Raw genomic sequence first — 10000 nt, forward strand, 5'->3', positions numbered from 1 at the left:
CCTTCCTGGCAACCCGTAACCCACAACCACAAATGCATATGCAAATGACCTCGGCAGGAGAATGAGACGGGTTTCACAGGCAGATGAACCGAGGCCAACAGGGAGGAGGAAGGAAGGAAGGAGGGGATAGAGGACGGGACGCAGGAAGGTCGGAAATAACTAAGGCGAGATCTCCTGGCAGCTCCTGGAAACAACGGCGTCATAAGAACACACACAAGAGCCCAGAAAAAAATCTATAGGCCTAGCAGCGCGCGGTGTTCTTCCCCTCTTTTGGCTGGAGGAGGTGCGGTACATGGGAAGGTGTTACGAGCTCAAAGAAGAAGCCTTACAGGGGAGAACTTCCCCTCCTTGGCGAGAGAACTTCCTACTTGGCAGGGTTTCCAAACGGTCTCAGCTTGCATAACGCCAACCACATTAGGCCCTGAACGTGTACACATGCTATTGCTGTCACAAACACATGTGCATAACATTCTCCGTTTCGTAGTTATGACGGTGTTGTTCTGACCAGAATTGAAACATATGAATATTCACGTTTCAAGTTTTGAAAAGGATTTTTTTTTGTTACAGAGAAATAATATGCAAGCACGACGAGATTCTGTCTCTCCCTCCCTTCCTCCCTCCTTCGCCGACACGTGCCACAAAGTCTCTCGTGCCGCCGCCGCCGCCTCCCCGGCCGGCCATGGCGCCCTTTCTTTTTCTAAACGAAACCGTACCACCACAAAAGGAGTGTGTGCGTCTGACCCAGCAAACGAGAGGAAAGAGTAAATGTAGCGTGAGGATGCGAAGGGATGGCGCACGTCTCTACTGTTGGCATTCAGTGCCAGCACCTTGACCATTATTGGGTCGAAGCTCTTTCTTGCGTCTAGTTACGTCCAGAGCTGTTACGCATATGTTTGAACATCTGGGGCTTCACTTGCCGTCTGCCCACTGTGCCTATATATAGCTATTTCTTTTAATGATTGCCTATTGGCTGGGTCAATTGGTCTATTTGCTTAGGACCGGACTGTAGGCACAGAAATATCTTCGTGCACCAATAACAAAATCTTATCTAGCGAAAAAATGTTAAATAAAATAGTTTAAAACAAATAATCACCACATAAATCGTCTTTAGGTATCGAAATATATATTCGTTTGAGGGTTTAATTATGTGTGTATGTGTGTGTGTGTGTGTGTGTGTGTGTGTGTGTGTGTGTGTGTGTGTGTGTGTGTGTGTGTGTGTGTGTGTGTGTGTGTGTGTGTGTGTGTGTGTGTGCGTGCGTGCGCGTACGTGAGTGAGTGAGTGGGTGAGTGAGTGGGTGAGTGAGTGGGTGAGTGAGTGGGTGGGTGGGTGCGTGCGTGGGTGGGTGTGTGTTATGTACGGGTGTGCATGTTATACGCGCGTGTCTATGCCCTAATAGAATGGTCTATCTATCGATACTGACGATTACGGCTGTTGTTTGTACACCTCCCACAAGTTCATGCTAAGGCATTGTCACCAGATCTTTTCTCATTTCGCAAGTGCCATCATTTACCTTATAACAAAATTATAAGTATTCTTGCACGCCCACGCGCACGCACAACATAACATAACACAACACACAACACACAACACACAGACATATATATATACCTTTGACAACATAATTTCCTCGATAGATATTAACTCATTAAAAGCTGCAAATCTGTCAATAATGCAAAACAGAGATACTAGTATAAACAAAACGCTTAGTAGATATTCACAATTTACGTAGAAATTACATCAATACAAACTAAATCAAATATATCAAAGCCTTTACGAATTAGTTTCAATCATTTATTCAAAGCAATTCTAACGATGACCCAACAGCGAATAAATACAGTATACACATATAATATCATACTATATTCCCTCAGTCTATGAACAGCAGTTGAATCTAAATTGCACACAATTATTACCTCGCACTTATGTTCTGCAGTTTGTTACAGGGTGCTTCTATTTTCAAAATGCTGCAGTAAAAAAAAAAAACACTACATTTGTGGTATATTTTTTTCGGTGGGAAAAAAAGGATTGATTTGTCTGATTTGTTTTGCGATGATAATTGGATAATGAAATTGCTGCATTAGTTGACATGGTTTTAATCATCAGTGAAATTAATTTTGAGGTTGCAATGTTTTGATAATGTGAAAAGACCAGAGCGTTTGGAATACTCGTTAGGCAAGGCTAGTCTAAACACTATTAAAACGCATAGACATTATCATTAGTCTTGCTGTAATCAGTCATTTTATGAGTACCAAAAAATCGGAAGTAATGATGACTTAACTAAAATATAATATTTTTTTGCGAAATATAATTAAATTTGATCTGATTTTATCATAAAAAAGTTTCGTCTTTTCGACCCCGCCAAAGAGGAAGAAACTCTCCGCACAGTACTTCACCTTGAAAGAGTAAATCCGCCCTTGGGACGGAGGGCGTAAAGGTCAGTCTGATGTTATTATTTGCGATTTTGTACAGAACGGTCCCTGGGTAAAACTAAATGAAAGTAGCATGTCAATTAATTTTTCCTTTCAAAAAAGTTCTTATCAGAAATGAAAAAAAAATCGGGTAAACAACTCTTGTTGAATAACCTACAAAACACTAAAATTCACATAAGTTTATTCTCCTTGAGATTCAACATTTTTCCTTCGCTATCAATAATCATAAAACTACATTTATCAAATGTTTGAACATAATCAACAACAAATAAAAAGAAAAACAAATAAAACAAAGCTATACGTATTCAGAAAAATGGACAGAAAAGGGGTAATACACACGGGAAAAGGCTTAACCGGTGATGGATAGCAGTCCTGAGGCTTTGGCGTATACCCTTTAGGTAATCACACAGTAGTTTCAGCCAACAGATAAACGACACCGCGTGAAACTGACAGGGGTTTCGGGCACTATCGTTGTAGATTAAAGTTCGGCAGCACTCGGGGCTTTTCGGTGAATTGGAGCGGAGTAAGATCCAAGAAGACAGACAAGAATGACGGAGTTTGTGGTGATAAAACGCAAAGAAATATGAATGAAATGAGTAATTCCACCATGTAATTAACGGTTGGACATCACATAATCTTCAGAATTATACGCCCCAGGAGAATATGTAATGTTGAAACTGCCATTAAACATCTTGCAATTACCTTGAAATTATTCTTTCTCACTCACACCTTTTTTTCAACAAGAAAAATAAAAATAGACCAAGAGGCAGAAAGCAATAAGTGGCGGTAGAAAAGTGAGAAAAGTGTGAATTGTTACAAAAAATGACCAAAAATATGGTTGAAATAAAAAGAAGCACAAATAACGGCTGCAGTGCACTAAATGACGAGAGGTGACATAAAAAAAGGAGTGAGTGTTTACGTGTGTACGTGTGTGTGTGTGTGTGTGTGTGTGTGTGTGTGTGTGTGTGTGTGTGTGTGTGTGTGTGTGTGTGTGTGTGTGTGTGTGTGTGTGTGTGTGTGTGTGTGTGTGTGTGTGTGTGTGTGTGTGTGTGTGTGTGTGTGTGTGTGTGTGTGTGTGTGTGTGTGGTGTGTGTGTGTGTGTGTGTGTGTGGTGTGTGTGTGTGTGTGTGTGTGTGTGTGTGTGTGTGTGTGTGTGTGTTATGTGTGTGTGTGTGTGTGTGTGTACGTGTGTGTGTGTGTGTTGTGTGTGTGTGTGTGTGTGTGTGTGTGTGTGTGTGTGTGTGTGTGTGTGTGTGTGTGTGTGTGTGTGTGTGTGTGTGTGTGTGTGTGTGTGTGTGTGTGTGTGTGTGTGTGTGTCTGCGTGTGCGTGTGCGTGTGCGTGTTTGCACATGTATCCATATTCAAGATGCCTAAAATCCTCGTGCTATAGGGACTAGACTAGTACCGTCTTGCATGGCTCTCCAAAGAGTCCAGTTGCTTTCCCCAAAGATCAAAAGGGCACACAGTTCGATCGACAACAATGGGTCTTTCCAATCCCTAAAAGCAAGCGAAACAAAACAAAAAAAGAAACAAACACAAAATCCCTATTTAATCAAGAAAAAGTCCCACTAGTATTTGTGATAAAAATGGATAGCCCTGCCCTTCCCCACTAAATCGACTTTTAACACTGTTACGTAGGGGGGGAGGGGGGGAAATAAATTGTTTATTTACAACTGCATGCCCCCGTTCAGAGCTTGACCTCGTCCGAACTATTTAATATTTACGATCGCGGTATATCCACAGAACCAGCCTCCCACATGCAACCAGATTCGTGCCTTTCATCATCTGATCTTCACTTAATTACTCGCACTATCACCGAAAGCTTAGACAAATAAATTAAATTTCATTTCATTTGCGGTCTCACCTCATATTGCATTCTGATATAGATGTAATTCCGCTGGTCTTCGGCCGCTGCTCCTTTGTTTTAATATTCTAATATTGTTTGGAATGTTCCCTTGCAAATGAGAAGATACAAGTGACGACACAATACGTTGTTAAAGGATAAGAATGATAAAGGATACCTTTTCATATATCTCAGTTTGTCTGTCTGTCTGTGTATATGTTTATGTATATGTACATGTACATGTACGCATTTACATGGATGCATATATATGTATGTATGTGTATGTGTATGTGTATGTGTATGTATGTGTTTGTATATATGTATATATGTATATATGTATGTATGCATGTATAATAAATATATATATATATATATTATATATATATATATATATTATATATATATATATATATACATATATATATATGTATATATATATATATATATATATATATATATATAATTATATATATATAGATATATATATGCTATATGTGTGTAGTGATGTGTAAAAAAGATAGATAAATAGGTAGATATTGATAGATATATATAGATAGACAGACAAAAAAAATATATATAAATCTCTACGACACACAACACACACAACAACAATTTTCTTTCGCGTTTTTTTTTTTGTTATGAAATAGTAAAATATATCCGTACGCAAAATACACAAATAAATCCATACACAAATACGTAAGAGAGAGAGAGAGAAAATGTAGGCAGGAAAGGAAAAGCAAGAGTTTAATTAACAAACTTGGAGAGAGAGAAACAAGGGAAAATGGACACAATATGATGATCCCACAAACCACCATTTCTAAAAACTGCATTTAAATTATGCATGTGCCTTTTAAAGAGTACAAGTCCCTAGCCTAATCATAAATGTTAACTCGCATGCAAGGATCACCATAACATCGCTCTCATGGCACAAGTCTACCTGTACTACATAGCCTACCTGAGCGCGAAATAAGTTCACTCATACCACATGCAAGCGGGAACCGAAAGAAGATACATCATTAACAATATCCATAATACCCATACCGTATGCAACATAAAAGCCTCACAACTGCAACAAAAAGTCGCAACATAAAAGCAACCATAACTGTAGGTAATAAACAAGAACAAACCAGACTTCTTCCAAAAATTTGGCAAATCAAAACATTATTACACTAAAAAAAGCCAAGTGATAAAAAAAAGAAACAAAAGAAAGCAAGAAGAGAACAAAGAAAGAAAAGAATACACACAAGAAAAACATCCAACAGACAAATAAATTTGTCGTCACAATTCCAACTCAAAAATTTTTCCAAGTTCGAAAAAAGACTTGTTTTCAACCCCAAAGCCATTTCATGAGCTAGAAGAAAGAGAAGGAGAATGAGAAAAGAGAAGAGATGAAAGTGAGAAGAGAGAGAGATGAGAAGAGAGAATGAGATGAGAATGAGAGTGAGAAAGTGAGTGAATGAGTGAGTGAGTGAGAGAGAAGAGAGAGGGAGAGAGAGAGAGAGAGAGAGAAAGGAGAGAAGAGAGAGAGAGAGAGAGAGAGAGAGAGAGAGAGAGAGAGAGAGAGAGAGAGAGAGAGAGAGAGAGAGAGAGAGAGAGAGAGAGAGGAGAGAGAGAGAGAGAGAGAGAGAGAGAGAGAGGAGAGAGAGAGAGAGAGAGAGAGAGAGAGAGAGAGAGAGAGAGGAGAAGAGGAGAGAGAAGGAGAGAAAGAGAGGAAGAGAGAGAGAGAGAGAGAGAGAGAGAGAGAAGAGAGAGAGAAAAGAAGAGAGAAGAGGAGAGAGAAGAGAGAGAGAGAGAGAGAGCGAGAGAGAGAGAGAGAGAGAGAGAGAGAGAGAGAGAGAGAGAGAGAGAGAGAGAGAGAGAGAGAGAGAGAGAGAGAGAGAGAGAGAGAGAGAGAGAGAGAGAGAGAGAGAGAGAGAGAGAGAGAGAGAGAGAGAGACAGAGAGAGAGAGAGAGAGAGAAAAAGAGAGAGAGTGAAGAAAGAATGATAGACATATGAGGTGAGTGACTTAGTAAGTGGATAAGTGAGAGAAGGAGAGAGAAGGAGAGAGAGAGAGAGAGAGAGAGAGAGAGAGAGAGAGAGAGAGAGAGAGAGAGAGAGAGAGAGAGAGAGAGAGAGAGAGAGAGAGAGAGAGTGTGTGTGTGTGTGTGTGTACGTGCGTGGGTGCGTGTGTGTGTGTGTGTGTACGTGCGTGGGTGCGTGCGTGGGTGCGTGTGTGCGTGCGCGAGCGTTTCCATTCACTATTAAAAATAAAGAATAACCGGAAATCTAAAAAATCGTTGCCCAAAATCCAAAATTCCGTCACCATACAAAGGCGCCATTCTACCTCGAAAATCATTCCCTATCTTAATAATGGTCTGTCCTAATGACCTTTCCCGTCCCCTCAAAGACCGTCCCAGGTCATCCCAGGTCAAGACGACCTGCTGCTGCAACAACTGGACTAGAGCCCAATGATGATAATCTCCCTCTATCATCTTAATGACCCTCTTTATGACCTGACTCGTCGTCTTACTCAACAATTTCCTCGTGCAATAAATGCGCAATTTGTCAACGTATGGAATCATGGTCTTCCCATACTGCTGACCGTGAGAGTTTCCTGACCACGGTGCTCATGTTGAATATAAAAATAATAATCAAGCATTTTCAACTCCATCCACATTCACCATCGCATGCATGTTCCTACGACAAGAAAGCCTCACTGCCATCATTCATTACAATCGCAATCACAGTTACATTCTCGTTACAAGCACAATACACATGAAAGAGAATAAACAAACTAGGGTAGAAATAGGATTTATCTCGGAATAAAATTGCATCATAATTCTGAAAACAATGCACGGTATGCTCTTAAACCCAAGGGATCTAACATCAGAAAAGGGGGAGAAATAATATGAATACCTAGTAATCTACCCTACGAGTGCTCCAATAGCACTTGATGAATGATGAATCGCTCTGCACAAACCTGCTCTGTACTAACTTTCGCCTGCCTATATGAATAATACAGCGCAGACAAATTTGCCGGAGGCCATACGAGGTATAAAACACGGTCGTAAAAGAGAAAATCGCAGTATATTAATGCAACCTGAATGAACACTTGCATTTTTTACCTGGTTATCGAATGAAGTGATCTGTATTTTCCCCTCCGCGCATCCTTTCATTAACATTTAATAAAATCATAACAAAATGTAAGTCATGCAAAAGTCTGTTGCGCTACATCGCCTTCATACGTACATCAAAGATGAATCGTCGTTCGCCATACTAATAGAACACTCCATAAAACGAAACCTAAAAAACGTTCATCCGAACACCACACCACCATTCATTACAAAAAATATATATATCATCTTTGTTTTCTTTAAACCCGTAAACTAAATAACAGCAAATATAAGACTCTACCCCTCAGCAACTTTTCGCCATATCTTCTCGCCATGCTACGAATATTTGCACACTATCTCTCTTTTCTCTCCTCCCCTCACTGTCTCTGTCTCTCTCAAACCGGAACAGCGTATCGCATCCCCTTCCTGTCGGAGAAGATCCTATTACAGTATAACCGCTGGTGCGTGGACGGCGATTTTAAACAGCAGGTGATCTAGCCTTCCTGCCTCCTTCGTCCGCTCGCTCTTCCCTATTATGTATAGACGTATTTTATTATTGTCGTTCTTGCTGCGCACTTGGGCTATGTCTTCGTTTTCCTCATATTGTAAACCTTCTTAAGCACATGATTATTCCATCTCTATTATATTTATGTTCTTTCTATTTGCCCCTCGTTTATTTCTTTATTTAGTAGTCCCGTCTCCTCTTCCAAATTCCTTAATCATTCAACCTCTCCGTATTACTTTACTATTTTTTTATATTTCCTGTCTCCTCCCTTCTCTCCTTTTCCTCTTTCCTTCATCTCCATTTCCCATTTCTCTCTTCCCTTTATTTTTACTTCCCCCTCCTTCCTCCTTCCCTCTCTCATTTCCTTTCCTTCCTCCCCCTTTCTCTTTCTCTTTCTCCTTCTCATTTTCCTCTTCCTCCTCCTACAGCTGGTTTGGTCGGGCTGGCAAGTGGCAAGAAAAATGTACCAGATCTTCAGTCTTAACTGCGTCCGAAAAGATTCGCTTGCCGTAACAATAAACGGTAAAAAAAACTGGGCTTGCGTTCAAAAGCGGGAATGACTTTTCTACCCAATATCATTTAAACTTCTAAAACTTTTATATTTTAGTATTTTTCCTGGGTGATATGGGACCGACTGCGAGGCGTATGGATGTCATTGTGCGTGTTTGTTTGTTAGTCGGGATTCACTTGAAGCAGCTAAAGGTATCATATTGTATGTATTCCACTTTTATCAAAATACGAAGCCGTATTTGAAGTTTGTTACTGTATATCAAAGTTTAAATAACAATAATATATAGTATCATAATATCCATTACGATGTTATCATTATAACATGTATACATGAAAAATAAACTAGTCAACAAAACAACAGTTTTGGAAAACCCCCCCCCCCCCCAAAAAAAAAAAAAAATCAGAAATCACAAAAATAAAGACAAAGAAGAGAGTGAAAAACAACGACATCGCTCCCGCTCGCTCTAGTGGAACGTGACTCAAACCCACCCCGGCAATCATGCAAAAGTAGGACGACATGTGATGCTCCGCCATCTCTCTCCGTGCACGCAACACGAGTTTCGCTTGTTTGTCGACAGCAGCAGCAGCTCTGCCGCCCTGCCGCCCCCTCCCCCGAAAACCACCTGGCATACACACGCGTGGCCGGCTGTGATGAGTTAGTGCACGAATTTCCTCCCCGTGCAAGTAAGGCGAGGCTCCTTGGAAACCGGGTCGCCATAATCGGCGTTTTCTTAATGAACTGACGCTATTCACGGAGGCGAGCCGGTGTGCTTGCCGTCCACTTTCCTTTCCACCTGAGAGCCGCCGAGGCTGGAACGACGCGTTTGTTTTTACTTGGTGTCCGGAGATGCTACTGGGACTGCATGTGTGGGAGTTCTTTCAGGTAAATATCGTGATGTCTGATGTACGTTTCTTGCTGAATTAAGAGAGAGGTGACAAGTTATTACATTTGTGGTTTCCTAACGAAGTATCCTAAGCAGATTATCCTACCCCCCCTCCCTCCCTATTAGGTCTCATCTAGGCCAGAGTGAAAAAAGAACGCCCCTTGTGGCCCGAATTAGAAACTTGAGCCAGATTGGAAAGAACCACGAGACAAAAAAAGGAAAGAAAAAAAAAATAAATAGAAAAGAAAGTAAATACGAAGATCAGCAGAATTTCCAGTCGCGTAGGACGTGACAAAGCAGCAGAAGGAGTTTCAGTTTCCTTAATACACTCCCCAATTGCGCAAATTCCATGGCAAAAATTAAACAATTATTTAAAGACAAAACTAGAGTGAAATACCATCGGGCACAACTCTCGGAATATTACGAGTGCCAAACATTTTTTCCTTTCTCTCTCTTTCTGAAAGCGAGATTGGATTAAGACCACAAAATATATCATATCTTCTTAATCATCATGCTCCACCTGTTCCACCCTGCCAGGTCCTCACGCTGGGATTATCATTATCTCGTGTGATCCAGGCTGACAAGTAACAAGGCTCCTCCCCGACTCTGGGTCCCGGTCAATCTGTCTTCTGCGCTCAGGCGGTCCATGACTGATGAAGTAAGGAGACTGTCATGGCTTTTGTCTCCGTATAATTATTCGGGAAAAGAAACAGATTTCTTTTCTGTGATATATTC

General features: G+C 40.8%; 1 protein-coding gene across 5 annotated transcripts in view; it reads right to left on the reverse strand.

Moving 5' to 3' along the window:
- The window catches only part of LOC147470545 (patj homolog), a 280928-nt gene that overhangs the window by 196918 nt on the left and 74010 nt on the right, over nucleotides 1-10000 (reverse strand). The window lies entirely within an intron of this gene.

Source organism: Penaeus japonicus, unplaced genomic scaffold (assembly GCF_977035675.1).
Source record: "Penaeus japonicus unplaced genomic scaffold, GWHDUDI00000001_assembly GWHDUDI00000014, whole genome shotgun sequence".
In the NCBI taxonomy this organism is placed as follows: domain Eukaryota; kingdom Metazoa; phylum Arthropoda; class Malacostraca; order Decapoda; family Penaeidae; genus Penaeus; species Penaeus japonicus.